This window comes from Pteropus alecto, unplaced genomic scaffold (assembly GCF_000325575.1).
Source record: "Pteropus alecto unplaced genomic scaffold, ASM32557v1 scaffold92, whole genome shotgun sequence".
NCBI classification, from domain to species: domain Eukaryota; kingdom Metazoa; phylum Chordata; class Mammalia; order Chiroptera; family Pteropodidae; genus Pteropus; species Pteropus alecto.
Window position 1 is genome coordinate 8,421,171 of NW_006432447.1, and position 16,538 is coordinate 8,437,708.

At 37.2% G+C, this 16,538-nt stretch overlaps 1 protein-coding gene and 1 non-coding gene across 4 annotated transcripts in view; both read left to right on the forward strand.

The window, feature by feature from the left end:
- The window catches only part of CPNE4 (copine 4), a 415,982-nt gene that overhangs the window by 37,992 nt on the left and 361,452 nt on the right, over positions 1–16,538 (forward strand). The gene's annotated exons all lie outside the window — the stretch shown is intronic.
- TRNAI-UAU lies at positions 3,471–3,543 on the forward strand. The gene has a single exon. It is a non-coding gene; the product is annotated as a tRNA-Ile (tRNA).

Consider the following 16,538-nt stretch of genomic DNA (forward strand, 5'->3'; position numbering starts at 1 on the left):
TAATAAGACTGGTATTCATGTATATTTGTGTACAAAGCTATCTTTTTCACCTGGGATTAATATCTCATGTTGACATTTCTGGGTTGCAGAGTGTAATTTCTTTTTTTGTCCTCAAACATACCAAAGTTTTCCCTCCACTAGCCTCTGCATTAGCTCTTTCCTTTGTCTAGAATGCTGTTCTCTGTGTATGAAAAAACTCTGCCCTTTACCATCCGGTGACTGATCTTTAGTATTACTCAGATCATAGCCTTCCCTTACCAATCATTCTAAAATAATCACATGGGCCCTTTTCAGCACATGATGCTATTTTAATTATCTGCATAGCATTTCTCACCATCTGATAATTTTACTTTACCCAGTCATAACATAAGCTAGGCATCGGTCCTGTCTGCTTTACTCTTCTTATTCCATAATTGAAAATGGTCAACAATAGTTTAGTTTTATATTGTTTTAGATTATTCCGTGGTTGAAAATGGCACGGAATGCAGTAGGCACTCAATAAACATTTGAAGGTGTAAATATAGGAATAAATAACTTAAATTCAGAATTGCTAGAACCACATCCATCTTATTCATTGTTTTATTCTCAGTACCCAGCACATAGGAAGTGGACACTATGTATTTGATGGATGAATCATTGAGAACAGTTTCTTGGTAGATCAGAAACTCTTCAGAAAATGGCACTCTGGAAAATGTCTTTTTTCCTGTCTTGTCATATGAAGGCAGTTAATTCAGTTCCTCAAATGTGTTCAAAACCTGGGTAAAAATCATTCAGAGCTAGATATATGAGGCATCTGCACTATGTGCCTTGATATCCAGGGGGAAATTGCTGGTGGCACAACAGAAAACACACTTGTAAGCTGTCTTGGGAACAGATTGGCTCATTAATTTGATGTTTAGTGTACTAAAATGTATTTCTCCAAATTCAGTTTTTGGTAGTCATCCTAATTAAGGAGGTAAGAGTGAAGGAGGAACTTACTTTACAGGGTAATTAATACACACAGTTGGTTAGCAATTGGACATGGTTTTCTTGTCTTGCTCATGGATCGTTGTCTGGGATGCCTGTAGCAACAGCAACAGGGGATCTTTGAAGTTCAAGGTCAGGAAAAGTCAGAATTTCTATGCTCTTAGAGTTCCTGGAGTGGTAGAGAGGGACAGGAGAGAAAGAATGCCTAGTGATATCTATGTCCAGGTTCTTTCTTTATAAATCTAGCTGACCTTGTACTATATAGGATCAGAGAACTGGATCTGCTCACCATGAATATTGAGAAGGGAGTCCTTGTATATTCCAGTACTCCATGAAAGAAATGGACAGTCAATGGGAATATTGGAAGAGAATCTTCCCAGTATTGGCTTCTCTTTGCATTGGCCATGAGTATGGATATGTCTTGAATTTTAAAAGCAGAGCTATGAAAAGAGACAAGGTGAAATCACAATTGAAGTTGTACATAGCCCCCTCAAACCAATATTTCGCCCGTCAGCTCTAGTCCTCTACCACAATAACCAGTGGAGAGTCCACTTATTTAGAGAGCAAACTGAAGCAGCTATCTCTATTGTGCCTTTCATTGTTAACACTTGCCTCTCCTCCCTCAGTATAAAATAGCTTATATTTATTAAAGTCTTGCTCATTGCACAAGTTGAGTTAAATCGTGTTTGGTAAATTCCTTGATTTGAGGGAAAGGTAAGTTGATAACATTAAGAAAATCTAGGGCAACTTGATGAGGGATGAGAGGCACCTTATGTGGGCTTCTCTTTCTGCAATAGACATAACCATAAAAAACTAATCATTAATCAAGTTTTTTTTTTTAAATCAGGCTATTGTAATTCTGAGGTGCTAGCTACTCTGCAATGTAATATTTTTCAAAATAGAGTTTATTCTGCAATGTAAGTAATATCCATCAAGTCCATTAGAGACCACACTTTGACCTTTCCTTAATGATCCCACATCATATCTTTTAGAAACTTGGACTTTGATCTATTCAGTTGTATTTTTAAAAATATTTGAGTTTAAGGGATGGTTTGAGGTAGGCAATTCCGGGAAGATGGCAGTTAGAAGATGTATCCTTCATATCACCCCCTCTCAACTTTGAATTATTTACTTCTACTGAGTCAAGTGGCAGCTGAGATGGACAAGCTGGCAGACACTGGAGGTATAATTGAAGCCACTTTTCCTGCGATTTCTGGATAAGAGAGCAAGTGTAGGACTTTATTCCCCTTTGAGCCCAGACAGGTTCTAGGATATACAGAGATGGGGAGGTCAAGGTCAAAGAATGGCTAGAGATTGGCCTAGGGGATGAAAGGACCTCCTTGAGGAAGAAGTTCAAGTGTAGACTTCGATGGGCTTGATGGATCTTCCTGGACTTGGAGTAATGGTCAGGGAATTAAGTGGATAGGATGAGATCCTTTAAATCCCATGGTCTAAGAGACCACTTACTATTGTAATTCAGAAGGTCTGGGTGCAGAGAGGCTGAGAATGAATAGAATATGGTTGTTGCTAATCACTGCTTCACTGGCCCATGGTGACTGCTGTACATTCCACCATTTGCAAGTTTCCTACTACTTAGGGTGATTTTTACTTGATTAATGAAGGTGGTTTAGAATTGGGAAGGGTGGTCTCAGCTGCAGAGATTCCCACTGAGGAATGAGGGGTCCCCACCCCATGCTGGGCTCCCCAGACCAGAGCGCCAGTGCCAGGAAGAGGAATCCCCACAAAATCTCGCTGTGAAAGCCAGTGGGGATTACATCTGTGGGGGTGAGATGGAAGGTTGCTGGAAACCCAAGCATCCTCCGAAAGGGCCTGCACAGACTCTTTTGCTCCCAGGTACTCACCTTGGGCTCCTGTGGAGGGATGGTGGCTCAGGAGGTACCAGAGACATACAGGGAGAGACTGAGTTGTGTGGATTCAGGGCAAGGGCAAGAGGGACAGCTCCCATTGTCCCTGTGTTGAGCCCTCCTCCCATGCAGCCAATAGGTAGTTGCTAACTTTCCTATGTTGAGCCTTCTCCCCGCACGGCCAAACCTGAATCTGTATTAACCTGGTAAACTCTGCTTGCCCCACCCTGGTGACTCCCTGGGACCATGCCTCACCATACTCACTTACTGCCCAAGGCTCTTTCAGCGGCTGAGCCTTATAGGCCTCTAGAAGGTGCCAGCAGGCCCCAGGGTGCCCCAGGCCTTTTGCTGAGCTGGTAGTGGTGGCAGCCAGACTTGATTGGCACCAAGGCCTCTCCCATGCACCTCTAGGCCAACACAGGCAGCAATCAACTGTGGATCACTTTATAACTTTTATCAAGAAGCCTTGGGCTGGTCACAGTGAGGGGCTGAGCTTGGCATAGGAGTTACTCCCAAGAGGCCACAAAATCAATTGGGATTTATTCCTGGGATACAAGGTTGGTTCAATATCTACAAATCAATTAATGTGATACATTACATAAACAAAATGAAAGATAAAAATCATATGATCACAGACGTGGTTCCATAGTGTAGCGGTTAGCATGTCTGCTTTATACGCAGAAGGTCCTGGGTTCACATCCCGGTGGAGCCATGGTCCATGTCTACGGCCATGCCACCCTGAACAAACCCGATGTCTGATCTTGGAAGCTAAGCAGGGTCAGGCCTGATTAGTACTTGGGTGGGAGACCACCTAGGAAGACTAGGCACTGTAGGTGTAAAAAAATTTAAAAATAAGGGATTGTAAACTGACAAGGTCCTTGTAATCTGTGAAGTCAACCAAGGGTTGCCTCGCCTAAAAAAAAAAAAATAGATAATAAATAAATAAATAATAAAAAAAATCATATGATTATATCAATAGATACAGAAAAAGTGTTTGACAAAATCCAGCATCTGTTTATGATAAAAACTGTCAGCAAAGTGGGAATAGAGGGAACATACTTCAATAAAATAAAGGCCATATATGACAAGCCCACAGCTAACATCATACTTAATGGGAAAAATAAGACCAGGAACAAGGATGTCCACTTTCACCACTTTTATTCAACATAGTATTAGAAGTCCTAGCCACAGCAATCAGACAAGAAAAAGAAATAAAAGGCATCCAAATTGGTATGGAAGTAGTAAAACTCATTATTTGCAGACATGATATTACATATAGAGAACCCTAAAGATTCCACCAAAATACTATTAGAACTGGTAAATGAATTCAGTAATGTAGCAGGATACAAAATTAATTACAATTTCATACACCAATAATGAACTATCCAAAGGAGAAATTAAGAAAATAATAACATTTACAATTGCATCAATAAAATTTAACCAAGGAGGTAAAATTTAATAAATTTAACCAAGGAGGTAAAAGACTATACTTGGAAAAAGACTGTACTTGGAATAAATTTAACCAAGGAGGTAAAAGACTGTACTTGGAAAATTATAAGACATTGAAGAAAGAAATTGAAGAAGATACAAGTAAATGGAAGCGTATATCATGCTCATGGATAGGAAGAATTAACATTGTTAAAATGTCCATACTACCCAAAGTAATCTATAGATTCAGTGCAATTCCTATCAAAATACCAATGGCGTATTTCCCAGAACCAGAACAAATAATTCTAAAATTTGTAGGAACCAAAAAAGACCTCGAATAGCCATGGCAATCTTGTGAAAGAGGAGCAAAGTTATAGGTATCACACTACCTGAGAGCAAACTATACTATAAGGCTATAGTGATCGGGTACTGGCATAAAAACAGACACATAGACCAATAGAATAGAATAGAGAGCCCAGAAATAAACTCATGCCTATACGGTCAATCAATCTATGACAAAGCAGGTAAGAATATACAATGCGTAAAGACAGTTTATTCAATAAGTGGTGTTGAGAAAACTGGACAGACCCATGCAAAAAATAAAAAATAAAACTAGATCACCTTCTTACACTTTATACAAGAATAAACTTAAAACCCAAAACTATAAAACTCCTGAAAGAAAACATAGTCAGTAAGCTCTCTGACGTTGCCCACCCACCCCGCTTTTTTTCCCGATATATCATCTTGGGCGAAGAAAAAATAAACGAAGGGGACTACATCAAACTAATTTTTTTGCACTGCAAAGGAAATTATCGACAAAATAAAAAGACAATCTACTGAATGAGAGAAGGTGTTTGCCAATGATAAATCCAATAAGAGGTTAATATCTTAATTTATAAAGAATTCATACAACTTAACACCAAAAATACACCAAACAATCCAATTTAAAAAATGTGCAGAGGACCTGAATAGATGACATACAGATGGCCAATAGACGTATGAAAAGATGCACACCACCACTAATCATCAGAGAAATGCAAATTAAAACTGCAATGCGATATTACCTCACAGCTGTCATAATGACTATCATCAACTTATCAATAAATCAGACGACAAGTGTTGGCAAGGATATGGAAAAATGGGAACCCTATGCACAGTTGGTGGGATTCCAAATTGGTACAGCCACTATGGAAAACAGTATAGAGTTGCTCAAAAATTAAAAATATGGTGATATTACCTCACAGCTGTCATAATGATTATCATCAACTTATCAATAAATCAAACGACAAGTGTTGGCAAGGATATGGAAAAATGGGAACCCTATGCACAGTTGGTGGGATTGCAAATTGATACAGCCACTATGGAAAACAGTATAGAGTTGCTCAAAAATTAAAAATATAACTACCATATGACTCAGCAATTCCACTTCTGGGTATTTATCTGAAGAAATCCAAACCACTAATTTGGAAAGATATATGTACCCGTATGTTCACTACAGCACTATTTACAATATTCAAGATATGGAAGCAACCTAAATGCCCATCAGTAGACAATTGGATAAAGAAAAGATGGTACATACATACAATGGAATAGTACTTGGTCAAAGAAAAGAATGGAATCTTAATTTTTGTGACAGCATGGATGGACCTAGAGGGTATTATACTAAGTAGATATATGTACCCGTATGTTCACTACAGCACTATTTACAATATTCAAGATATGGAAGCAACCTAAATGCCCATCAGTAGACAATTGGATAAAGAAAAGATGGTACATACATACAATGGAATAGTACTTGGTCAAAGAAAAGAATGGAATCTTAATTTTTGCGACAGCATGGATTGACCTAGAGGGTATTATACTAAGTCAAATAAGTCAGACAGAGAAAAGGCAAATACCACATGATCTCACTTATATGTGGAATTTAAAGAACAAAATAGACAAACAAAACAGAAACAGACTCAAAGAACAGATACAGAGAACAAACTAATGGTTACCAAATAGGAGTGGGGTTGGAGGGATCAGTGAAAAAGATGAAAGAAGGAATTAAGAAGTACAAATTGGCAGTTATTAAATAGTCATGGGGCTGTAAAGTACAGCATAGGGAATATAGTCGATAATATTTTAATACTGATGTATAGAACCAGATGGGTACTGGACTTATCCGGGAGAATCACTTTGTAAATTATAGTGTATCCACTGTGCTATACACCTGAAACTAATATAAAATAATATTTTTAAAATGTAGTAGTTCAAAAAGAGAATAATTGCTACTAAGAACTAAAAGAGTGGCTTGAGATATGAATGTGAAGAAATAATTCAAAGTTTAGAGCAAGGATATAAAAATCTTAAAATAATCAGGGATGCTAAAAAAACCAGAAAACGAACAGATGGAGAAGAGGCAGCTATCTTTAAAAAATAATAAAAGAAAATTTTCTTACTTTGAAGAAAAACTTGAATTTATAAATTGCCTGCACTGAGTTCTGAGAAGGGTTAAGTAAAAACAAACACACAAAAAAGGACACACCTCTGGGTATATGCTTTTAAAGCTCCTGGATTTCCAAAATGTGGATGAAGCTATCTAAAACTTCAAAATAGCAAGAAGTTACTACTGGGGAAAAAAAATCAGACTGGCATCAGACATCTGCAACTCCAGAAGCTAGAACATGGTAGAAATAAAATCAATGGAAAGTTAGAATTTTTATGTCTAGTGTTGAACTTCCAGAAAAGAGAATATTCCTAGTTTGAGACTATGTGATTTAGAAATGCCAACTCATTTATTGAAATGGAACTCAGAAAGTAGTGCCATTCCCACTGATACTCCCATGCATTACAGAAGAAGCCCTTTAACTGCATTTTCTTCCAAGCCTCACCATTTCTTCCTGATAAATTCTTTGCCATAATCACAGAAAATAGTTATTGAAAACAAAAATATTTGAGAATACCAGACTTAAAATAGATTTTCTGTATCATCCGGTTCTACCTCCTATTTTATGAAGACCAGGAAGCTAAGGAATATCAAGTAGTAAATTAACAAAAGCTTCATAGGTAATGAATGGAAAAGCCAGGTTTGTTTCCAGTCTAACGATCCTAACCAAGTGGAGAAAGGAAGTTCTTTAATTTCATGATCTGTTCCATATCTTTCCAATACATTTCTTTAGCCTAGAATGGGTTTCTGTTGCTTGCAGCCAAAGGACCCTAACTGATTAGAAGTCCAGCTATTCCTATTTCAATAATGACGCATACTTGGGGGATTATTAAATTGATATTTATAGGCATGACTTTTTCCTCTGCTTTTCAGTATCTCAAATTTCCTAAAAAGTGTTTCTCTCTGTATGGCTTACCCACTTTTCAAACTCAATGGGCAGCAAATCAAACTCCTTGTCATTTCCAAACTGGCTGTTTGCTTAATGTTTCTGTATCTGTCACTGATATCATTATTACTCCACACATGCAAGTTGCTTTTGATGAAACAGCATTCTTATTACGTCACTCTCCTCCTCAAAAACCTTATCTGTCTATACTGCTTTTAAGATCACGTTTGTTAAAACTTTGGCCTAGCATTCAAGGCCCTGTCAAGTCTGGCCTGGCCACTTTATTATTATTAACTTAATCTTTTTATATTCATACCTGTGACCATACTAAATATTCCATCTACAATGGCTTTCCTCTGCCTATAAAAATATTCTCCATATTGCATGTAATAAAATAATCTCTGGCTTTGTGCTTAAATTCAAAGGTATTGGCTGTGTGTTAGTTCCACTAATACTAGCAATGAGTCCTCGAAGCTTCAGTTTTCTTATCTTAAAATATGCATCTTCTTTCTCTTTTAGGCCAGCCCTTTCATTTTATTCATATAAAGATGAATAAGGCATAGAGAATTTCAGGGTCTTGATTAATGTCACATTGCTTCCAAATAGCAGGACCAGAACTGAGGAAAATTAAATAAATATTTCTCAGGAGTCTCCTTTCCTGTTGCTACTGGTAACCTTAAGCATAGTCAGCTGTGAGAACCAGTCTATTCAATGGAGAGAATGGGGTTTGGGTGGAATCTGATCTGTAAAATTTGTTTTTGTGTTTAGGGTAATGGCGGCTGTTAGAATGTCTGAAAATTTTATTCCTGAGTTGTCTGCCTTTTCCACTGTTGGTTAAAAACAGACTTTTCATATCCCGGGAAATTTTTTTTCAGGCAAGTGAATTAGACAGTTGGAGGGATGCTGCAATCCAGAGACCTTTCCATGAAAATAGATTACCTCAAAACCATTGTGAAGAGAGTGACTCTTAACCGTATCTGAGTTAGAGGGAGGCGTTTCCAGTAGTAATGCCAGTGTCAGCCCTTATTATGGCTCTTTTATCCTAGATCTATTCCTGTATTATTATTTCTATGTGAAAGTGCTTGATGTAATCCAGTCATTCTCATCATCAACACATAGGTCCCCATAATTCTTGAAGCATTTACTTTGTATATTTTGGCATGTTTCAGAAATGCCGTTGTAAACTTTCCAGGCCTCCTGAAATTCACTGCTCCATTTCTGTACAGGAAGACACTTTTCCAAAGAGATGTGGCCATTCCTTCATTATCCCCTCTAAGCTCAAAAATAGGATTATTCCTTATAGGGTGTGACAATGCATTCCCAGGGGTCTGAGGATTCCACGGTAGCTATGAACCTGGGAAATCTGTTCTTGTACATAACTCACCAGAAGAATCGGATCACATCACCTCTGGGCTCTGCAGGCAGATGATGGCTGAGATGACAGGCAGTGATTAAAGTGCCAGACAGCATTAAAAACTCTCGCTGCTGGTATGAGAATTTTCTAATGTGCGCAAGGTTGGGCTCTCCCTCCTGCCCTCTCTTTATTACTTTTCCTCATTACACTCTGACATTATTGAATTTCTCCTTCTAGCTCTCATCTTTCTTTGCCTTCATCATGTACACTGATTCCTTTCCCTCCTACTTGTTGACTTTTTCATCTTCAGCCTTTCTCTCTTCCTGAATTCACATGATCTTTAATGGAATTTCTCTCCTGGTTCTCTTCTCTTTCCTCCTACTCTCTGTGTTCTTCCACAGTCTCCCAGCTATAAATAACCCAAGGCATCCAACCTTTTGCTCTCATGGAGAAATGAATAATTAAAATTCCAAAGGAAGACACGTGGATTAAATCAAGCACTTAATTTCTTCAAAACACAAAGAGCATGTTATGGTGTCCTATTTAAATGGATGAGTCACAGCCAATTACTTCAAGAGGGAAGAAAGCTGAGGGTTGGCTTGATCAACAACATATTAAGAAAATGGAGCATGCTAATGAATATCAGATATCAGACAGGAATAACACTTCTCCCAAATTCAGCAGCATGAGCTGTGGAGTCCCAACTGTAATACCTGTGACAGAGGTCACTGACCAGTTGTTTCTATGTGTTGCTCTGTAATATTTCTTTTACATAATCCAACATCACAAATTCTGAGATCCCACTTGTCAAATATACCACAGTGGCAGTTCATTTGTTAGAAATAATCTGTTTAGTGACATGATGAATTTAGATTTTCTTAGAGACTGTACTGAAGTAATGAACTTGAGTGTCATAGTAAATGCTCCAATATAAAAAAAAATATTTAATGTCAACTGTAATTGAAACAAATTTTTTTTTTAAATACTAAGTGCTCTGAAAGCAGTCAACATGCTTTGCGTAATGATATTTCAGGAATGGATGGTCCATAAAGGAGGCTAGCAGTCTCCTGGCTAAATGGTTCTCACAGGCTTCCTCATCTTACAAGTTCTTCTCAGGCTTTCCAAAGGCTGCTTTCCTTAACAGTGGTCTCATTTTATGGTATCTTCTCTTACTTGAGACATTTTGCTTATGTAGTGGCCAAGAAAGCGAAGGTATCAGGATCCATTATGCCATAGTCTGTTCTACTGCTTTGTGAATGGACTTTCTGAAAGAAAGTGAAGAAGCATTTTCAACTTGAATGAAGTCTTCAGAAGCTTTGTATGGGAGGCCAAAGGCCTCTCAAGAACCTTGACACGGTAGGTGTCTTTCACAAACCCATAAGGAGAAAAGGCCTGTGTCCAGATTTGGAAATAAAACACATACGAACATACAGAAAAGATAGGTAATTTTACAGAAATATCTAAGATCCACAAAATAGCTATGTGTGGAACTCCTTCAAAAGAACAGGTGTATGTGTGTGTGTGTGTGCGTGTGCGCGTGTGCGTGTGTATATTCTGCTTTGAGAACAGGTAAAATAAAATAAAAGCTACCTTAGAGGAAATTAGTGAGGTAGGAGTGAAGTAAAAGTGACATCTTAAAAGTTGAACATTAAAGGGGACAATGCACTTATATTTTTATTCAAAAATTATTTGTCAGCATGTGCTTTTGGTTAAAGCCCTTCTCTTTTAACGTTAATCGTCTGCTTTTGTCTACAAATGACAGTTTCTGGATAGAAAGATTTTTTTTCATCTTTTTTTTGCCCTCCATTATATATGCTACTCTCTAAAAGTTTAGATCCTTTGAAAAGAGTAGATGGTAATTAAGCTAATCACTTGCTTTAATTTATTTATTCAGACCTTAGAGATGGCTTTAGGTCCCAGTATATGGGGCTCTTCCAAAGAAATAAACAAAACTTCGGAAGAATTTAATTTCCTTTACCTGCACTTTGCTACTGACATAAGGGAAAAAGACTTTGGATAAGAGTGATTTCTTTGGGAAAGGGCTGGAGGTGAAAATGACACCAACACAATGCTTCTCAAACTTTAATGTGCATATAGATTGACTTGCTTGGGAATCTTGTTAAAAATGCTTATTCTGAAAAAGGTCTGAAGTGGCTGCCAGATGGTGCAGCTGCTTCTGCTAGTCCTCAAACCACACTTAGAGAAGCCAGGAGCTGGCATTTCAAACTCTTAATTACATTGCACTTGAAGCTTCGAGTTATCTTCACTTTTTCTTATGTAAGTTTATATCTTTCAAAATATAATCACAAAGCTCACATTAGTAATATTTTGATTGCTATTGAATTGAATCTGCATGTCAATATTAAGTCTTCCAATCCACAAAATGGACATATATATATATCTCCGTTTATTTAGGTCTTCTTTGATTTTTCTCATTGATATTTTGTAGTTTTAAGCAGACAAATCTTGGGCTATCTTGCTAGATTTAGACTTTCATCTAAATTTAGGTTTCATCTAGATTTATATTTTATGTTTTTGGTGCCACTGTAAATAGTACTTTTCAAAAAAATGTTAGTTTTCTATTCCATGGCTAGTATATAGACCTGCTATTGACTTGGCTTTGTGTATTGTCTTTGTATCGTGCAACTTTGCTAAGCTCACTATTAATTCTAATAGCTTTTTTGTAGACTCTTGGGATTTTCTATGGAATCATTCTGTCTTAGGATGGAGACAGTATTATTTCTTTCTAATCTGTGTGTATTTTATTTATTTTTTCTTGCATTTTTGCACTAGCAAAAATTGCTGGAATGATGTTGAATAAGAGTTCCTTACTGGTTCTTTTAAAGCTAGGAGTATTATTTCAAGCAATAATTAAAGCAAATCTAAAAATGGTATCATTGATTGAGGGTCCATTGCCTATAAACATATCTTCATGCATTTTTTCATAGTCACTATACTGCAAAAAGAGAATCTTCCCTGTGGGTTAGAAACCTTTCTGGAGCTCATTCTCTACTCGAGAATTTTATTTCTATCACACTCTAAAGTATTAGAGTTTACCCAGACACCCCCACTTCACAAAGTCATGCTAGCGATTGCTGGAACTTCAGCTCATCACTCTCTAAGCCATGTCATCTCTTGCCATTCCTGCACACTAAACAGGTGTGTTTTCTGCTTGGGCAGCCCACACTTGAATAGCTTAATGGTATTTCTCTGTTACCATCTTTTGCTTTTTGAAAAGGATACTGAGCATGAAATGAAAAGCACAGGTTTCCAGTGCCCTTTTAAACAAGTCCTGAACCTGGGTAGCATTTATCAATCTTCTTAGCTTTACCTAGCAAAGGGAACAGCAAGTGTGTTCCTCCTTTAGAACTTTAGCACTACTCATGAAAGAGAACAGAATATTTTTGTATGGACTCGCCTCCTTAATACATGGTAATACAATTGCTTGTGCCTCTCCAGAGCTAGTGCAAAGAGACATTCCAGCTTTGCCGTGTGACTTTTATCCTCTTTTGCTATTATTATCAATGGATATCCTGGACAAATAACACTGGGACAGAAAGAGAAAGGGATACTAATGATTATTCTAATCCATTTTTGAAGAATAAATTCCAAATCAGACATCATTTTATGATAAGAGATCAAAGAAAGTAAGGAAGCTCAACTCTTTCCATATTTCATTCTATACTTGCATCCTGTTCTTATAAAGTTGAGTAACATTTCTGTTATGTGTTTCGTTGAATATGTTCTTGAAAATCTTTGTACAATTGTTACTGTGCTCTCCGGGAGATTTTTAAATAGAAAAAGAACTTAAAACAACATTTATTTCACATATAAAACACACACAAAACATTTATTCTATCTCTATTTGATAATGTCAATTTAGACTTAGTCGCTAAAAAATTGGTTAGAACTGAAAACTCAGCTCAGTTCTCAAACCAAGAAATTCTTAGGGGGAAAAAGACCCCCTATAGCATGTACAGTCACAATTTAGATATTAAATTATTCTTTCGCAAAATAAAACCTGTTGACTGTGTTTTTTCTTCAAGTAATTTGAATATAGATACATTTTTATCTCTTGGAGATATGATCATGTAAGTCCATAGAGGCTTGTATGATAAGTGAAAAATGATAAATGAACAAACTTGCATGAAATTTGGATTATTCTGTCAAGCTTGGAAAAGATGGAAACACTAAGAACAGTGTTCCCCACCTTTGCGAATGACACCCCATTTTTATTGTGCAAAGAAGACTCAGAGTCATCTTAGACACCCCCATAGTCAAGCTGTCATCATGACTTGTCCATGTTTCCATGTAAATATCTGTAGACTATGTCCATCTCTGTCTCTGCAGCTGTCACCTTTGTCCGAGCTCATACTGTCTCTCCTTTGGTCTACTCGATTAGCCTTCTTTCTGGTCCCCATCTAATCAGTTCTTCACACTACAGTTAGAGTGATCTTTTTAAAAATGTAATTTAATTATGCCACGCCTTTTGCTTAAAACCTTTCAAAATCTTCCCATTGCTCTTAAGATAAAGACCAAAATCCTTCATGTGGCTTACAAGGCCATGCTTTCTCTGGCCTCTGCTTGGATTAGCAAACTCCTTGCTTACCACTTGCCTTGCTTATCACTCCTCACTCTTCAGCCACACTGGCCACTTTTCAGCAATTCAATTTCACCCTGCTCTTGTAGTGCTTCTATCAATTGGGGTAAGTAAATATTTGTGCATTTTCTGGTTAATATCTATAAACATTAGGGGAAGAGGAACAGGCACCGGCTTATAGCGCGTGGCAGACTCGCTGAGATATTTTTAATCAGTGAATGAATTTGTTATAGTAATTGTTTGATCTTAGTAGATTGTGATTTCTTCAAAGACGGCATAAGTCTAAGGCTTATTCATGGGCCTGATGTTCAACACTGACTGGGCCCAGCCCTTTGCCTGGTACATCATAGGCACTGGATAAACATTACAGCAAGCTGGCTTGTAAGTCACCCATAACTCTAGTCTAGACCCTTGAGACTTGAAGTGTGATCACATCAATAGCATCAGCATTGTTGGGAATTTGTTAAAGATCCAGAATCTCAGAACTCACCCAGACCTACTAAATCAGAGTCTGCAGTCCTCCTGCCCCTCACCCAGTACCACTATTTTATTGTTGAGGCATACATAGCATACAGTATACAGTAAAATGGGTAAGGTATACTAAACTTAAATGTACACCTTAATGTGTTACCTGCTTATCACTTCCCGGATCAAAGGTAGAACATTTCTAGCACTGAAGAGGGTTTCTTTCTTCCTCTTTCCGGTCAAGACTCTCAGAGGTAACCACTAGTCTTACTTCTGTCTCTATTAATTAGCTTACTAGTAAAAACAGAATCCAATGGCCAGAGGAAGCCCTCAAGCAAAGAGACATAGGTTGTGGCAGCTGGAAGTTGGGCTGGCATGCATAGAAATAGTCAAAAGGACATGTGCAGACACCGACATCTGTGGTAGCTTGATAAACACTCTGTAATAGTAGCTATGTACCGAAAAGTTTTCCATGGCACAAGTTTGTTTACTAATCAATTACTGTGAGTAAAGCAGGATAGTATAGTCAAAGGAGCATTAGTTCATCTCCTAAGGTTTGTTCCAGCTCTAATATTCACAGATAGTCTCATGGCATATTGCTTTCTGTATGTACAAATGTTACTGCTGCTGGTGGATTAAAATCTCACACACACACTCACACTTATAAAACCCTTCTGCAGTTTTACTCTTCATCCCGTGGTGGAATAGTGCTGTTGTTGCCATTCAACTCAAATGATACAGCATAGATTCATTTACAGACAGTATGGTTCAGTAGAAAGACCACAGGGTGAGGAGTTAGGAGACTTTTGTGGAGTCTTGACATAGTCATGTACCATTTATGTGACCTATGAGAGGAGCAAAATCTCTCTGAGTCTTCACTGAAAGGAAAGAATTACCTGCCTAGTTAATTTTTTGTTGCAAGGAGCACATGGCATAGTGCTTTAAAAAGGGGTCACCTCAGATCCTGAGGGAGGAGCAGCCACATTTTCTATCAGCCACCAGAGCAAGGTGCTTTGGACTGCTTTTGGCAGCATCCCTGCATTTCCTGTAGGGTTTGATGATGACCTCACTTTCCTCCTGTATCAACAGCACACAGTAATTTGTAGCCTGGAGACACAGTGACTCTCTCCAGGCACGTTAGACGGACTGATGTAATTCAGCTGGAGAGTGTGGCTGCAACTGCTTTGTTCAGTTTCTTCCTGGAAAACAGTGTTGATATCGGTATCTCTGACATCCAGGAATGTTCCTTTGGCTCTTCAGACATGAAGGAAAGGAATCAGGGCAAAAGCCTATGTAACTTTATTCTTCCTAGTTCTTAAATCCAAAGAATAACCATGTCAGATTTGGGGGGTGAAAGGTGACTTTGCCCTTAGCATGCCTACCACTTTTTGAATTCAGTTCTACTCATCCGTATGGTGTTGGTTTTGAATTACTGAACAGATTATATCTGCATTTAGGTGGAAGACTAGAATTCCAAGAATTTGCTGCATATTTGAACTTTAAAGAGCTTTTTTATATATATAAATTAGGGTATCCAACATAAGTCTTTTCTTGCAGCTCCACACGGGGGCAGAGAATTTATAATGTGAATATATTTTAAAGATGCAATGCGACATTCTAGCAATGAAACAGTCTTACTATGATGTAAATGTAAATTAGTCCTGTCAGGCTCTGTGTTTTAAATTACAATGCAAAATTATATATATATTTTAACGATGGTTCTACTGTTAGAGAAAAATTACTGTACCTCTTTTTTATAAATTTAGACAAATATGGAATTAGCTAGAGTTAATTCCCAAGACCCTAAACTCAAATACCTGAAAACTTAGATATTTATAGATTAGTGGTGTTTAATCAGAAAATCTAATGGTGACCAAATTGTCATTGAATATTAGTGTGGTTACAGTATTTACTACTTTCAATTTTTGGAAAAGATTTTGTGAAATGATTTGGACAATAAAAATGATAAGATAACTAAAGATACTAGGAGATAATTGTCTCTTCTTTAAGAAAATTTTATTTGTTCAAATCAGCATTATCTATAAGTTCAACGTGAACATAAATTTCAGAGTATCCATAAAGATAGCACAGGCAGAATATTTCTAGATAGTCTACACACACACACACACACACACACACACGTATATGTATAGACACACACATATATATATTCTCTTACATATATATATATACACATACATATATATATGTATGTGTGTGTGTATATTTTTTATATCTTGTGTATATCGGTTTTTTCTCTTTTTTCTAGCAATATATCAATATGACTTTTTATACCTAAACAAAATTCATACAAGTAAATACCAGCGAGTAAATACCAAAATTCATAAAGTACCACCAGTGGTTCTAGCAATGAAGTACACAAATGAAGTTATGATCTTCCTTTAACCCTAAGCTCTAATCATGGTAAAGGAGATAAGAAGTTGTTAATAATAATCCAGCTTGTAATAGTTATATTTTAGAAACCAATTACTCCTTTTATGTGACATTAGTTTCTAAATCGAACACTTTGTTTATGCAAGTTGAAG